Source organism: Cyprinodon variegatus, unplaced genomic scaffold, assembly GCF_000732505.1.
Source record: "Cyprinodon variegatus isolate N-32 unplaced genomic scaffold, C_variegatus-1.0 Scaffold185, whole genome shotgun sequence".
In the NCBI taxonomy this organism is placed as follows: domain Eukaryota; kingdom Metazoa; phylum Chordata; class Actinopteri; order Cyprinodontiformes; family Cyprinodontidae; genus Cyprinodon; species Cyprinodon variegatus.
Window position 1 is genome coordinate 743563 of NW_015150638.1, and position 3773 is coordinate 747335.

A 3773-nucleotide genomic window follows, 5' to 3' on the forward strand; every position below is an offset into this window, starting at 1 on the left:
ACTAACATAAATCTAGAAATTACAACAAAACTGGAATTAAACCAATAAAACTAGAAAACAAGGAGCAAAGTAAAGAACAACACAGCCAAGAATATTCAAAACAAAAATATTCAGTAAGAATGCTAACCAAGTACTGAGTAACTGATAACATTTGTTAAACAAAATTTTAGGAAAATAGCATGAATAGATAAAAGCTATGTGCATATTCTGTTATTTTTTTTTAAACAAAAATGTCGTAAGTAGTAGTTTTTCTTGATAATATTGCTCAAGTCAAAGTAAAATGTTCTGTATAGCAAAACTACTCCTAACATTTTTATTTTTTCTAAAAGTTAATCAGGTAAAATTAAGTAACTAAATTTAACTAGCTACTACCCACCCCTCTTCATCTAAATCATAAAATATCACTATAGAATCAGTTTATACACAACACAATTTTGAATCCGTTTTAAAAAAAAATTAAATCTTAAATCAATATAAAAGCCAGAAGGGTGGTATAGAGCACAGCCATAGTGATGTTGTAGTGCCCCCTACTGGTTAGAATCTTATACCATCATCAAATGTAGACCAGTGCTGCTGGTTTTCAGTATATGTACACTTTGTATAGAATAGCAAACAGTCAACTACAAATTGACATAGTGAAAACCTTTATCATTTATCAATATTAAATATATGCTGCCCTGTATATTACAGTAACATCTGGAGCAAGGTTTTCATAATTATCCAGCATTAATTAGTCCTGCTTGTCTTTCAGAGGAGCACTGTTTGCTGGTATAAAAGCAATGTTTGCTCCCTCCTCCCACTGTGTCCTCTCCGGCTGTCAGCTCCGGCTGCTGTCAATGGGGAAGCTTCACTGCCATCTGGGCTGCAGCAGGGAGTGGCAACCACGGCAGCAATACAACATACACACTGGGAGAAAGAAAAATATTTATATTTAAATATATTTATTCTGGATTTTTTTGCTGGGTTTTGTTTGCAAATTTGACAAGAACTCATATTAAATAAAGATAAGAAAAGAGATATTCAAAGAACAGTAAACTGTGGTCATGTAAAAAAAAAATGTCAAAGAAGAAAAAGTTACAGCAAAGAAAATGCATAAATGTTTCCATTGTATGGCATTCTATAAATTCAGTTGTTCCATGAAAGCATTGGTTGATTGGAGAGCATTTGTGAGCAAAAATCTGACAAAGGTCAATGGGAAGGTTGTTGAGGGGAGTAAAGCCAGTTTGGTTACAAAACAAAATCTGGAGCTTTAAAAATCTGTTTTACTCCATTTTTTGAAAAGGAAAAGATTCACTGTGAGAATGCTGTTGTCAAAAAAAAAGTGCAAGAAATCCTGCTTGAAGTTTGCAGAGCACAGAAAAAAGCATGTTTCTTGTATGAAAATGGTAAATCATAATAGTTTACAAAACGACAAATGGTACAGATGAAGCAAACAGCAGATATATCTTTAGCATAAAATGGGCACAAAAACAAGAAATAAAAGCTGAAAAAGATGAAACCTAGTCTTATAGAAACAAAGAAACAACAGAGCAGCAAACAGATAAAAAAACTTGATAGAAACAAAGTAATTGTTGTTTCCTAAGTAATGAAGCCATACGTTTGATGCTCATTTCCCCTCTGAAATACACATGAGGGCAAAAAAACAAACAGAATCCTCTCCATTACGTTCAACTATTTACTTCAGAAATATAAACAATACAGGTATGAAATATCCATCAATAAATGAAATAATAAAAGAGGATTAAGAGAAATGTAAATCAGGTCAAAAAACTGTGAGACTCCAATTAACTGACTTACACTGAGTCAGAAGCCGCACTTCTAAACATCCAGAAACTCACTAATGAGCAACAAAATATGCACATTTGGAAAAGAACTTCAGTACAATTAGAAATATTGCATATCCCTACACATCTTTTACTTTCTGGTAGATATTGTAACTTACTAAAAATCCCTTTTATCTCAACTTAAAGTGAATTTAGACTCCTACAGAAATGTTTGGTCTAAATTAGTGAGACACAATAAACAGGTTCATCAAGATTTCACTTCAGATTCCAAGAAGCCAACACTTACTTTATATCACAGGTTTTCATGGAGTCGATTCCATAGCTGTGCAGCAAATAATCTGATTGTTGCCTCCACTTGTTTAACTCTGGTCTTGGGAAGCATGCTCTGTACATCTCTGATGTTCGACATAGTTCTAATTCCACCGGCAATCCTGAAATGAGTTTTGATGCTCTTTTTAGACCATCAAAAAGCCTTTGTGGAAAGGTTAAAGTTTAAGAAAGGTTAATACACTTTTGCAAAAATGTAAACCCTTGGTTTAATTGCAAAAGTTATCCTGTTATAAATAAATGTGGATAATAAAATGATTTTAATAATTAATTATACATGTCAATAATTAATTATTGACATGTATATGTAACACTGACAGAACATCTGTAGAGGTTTAAGATAAAGAACCAGCAACGTTTTAATTCATTAAGGACTACCCCACCTTCTCCTCATCTGTCCAACATGTTCCCAATGTTCATCATGGTTTGTTTATTTCCTCTTGTCTAGATCCATGTCTTTATCAAGGTCGACCATCACTTTGACAAATTCTGCACAGTCTCTCATCCGCTGCCTAGTCAGCTGCCAGCTTTTTCAGGAGGCAGACCAATCTGTAACACCTCTATTCTCTGCCTCTGTCTGCTCCCTCCCCAACAAGATAAACGACCTCATCTCTACCATCTCCCAGTAGCCTTCATCAATTATCACCCTTCTCTTCAACCTGCAGAGCATTTATTTTCTTGTTTCCTTCACACCCAGTTTCATTATCGATTCCAGCTCAGGATGGTAAGAGCGTGATGTCTTCCTTTGAACGTTGCTCTTCTTTTGTGAAGCAAAGCTAAAGTCTTCCTGCATACAATATTCCCTTTATCTTATGATATTTCGGTTAGGTTGCAGGATTAACTGGACACATAAAGTAATAAAAAGGAGTATTTTTCAGGTCAGCAGTCCCTTAATTTATAAAAATAGACACCCAGTTCCCACTGACACCACCACCAACAGATGCTCATAAAGTGTGGCTTGTCTCTGGGTTTGAATAAGATTTATGGGCTCTATAAAGCTCCCTTTTCTCTGAACTTTACAAACATTAACAGATATAATAAGCATTCAGGCTACTGATGTTTTGCTCTAAAGTCTTGTTTGCAAAGACCAGGGAGAACAAAGGATTATCTTCAGAGATCAAAGATAAGAGTGGCTTTAATTCACCAGGCCTGGGCTGGAACGTTTGCCTAATGGAAGATGCACTCTGTACCTCTGTCTGTTTTTCTGACTGGATGAGTTTGACAAAACCATTTGGCTTACTGTATTTCAAAATTCAGACAGATATGAACAGGGGCTAAAGAAGTCAAAGTAAACTTTTAGTAAAGTACATTTGTAGCCTACAGTCCCTCGTGATTTTTATGTTTGATCTCCCATTTGTGAAGCACATGAAGCAGATATTGGTTGTTGCAAAATGCACAGAAAATGTTTTGATTTTATGTGCACATGCATATTTGTATATAAAGAAGAGTATTTTAGGATATGATTATATACATATGTATGTATGTATATATATATATATATATATATAAACATATTGTAACATAAGAAATACATTTTATTTTGATACGGAACAAGAGATTCTTCAAGCAAAATGTGGGCATTTATTTACCGCAGAATTGTCTGGTTCTCTTCAGTTATATGCTGGTTTTCTTCAACATCTAAGCAGGTAATCCAATTTTGTA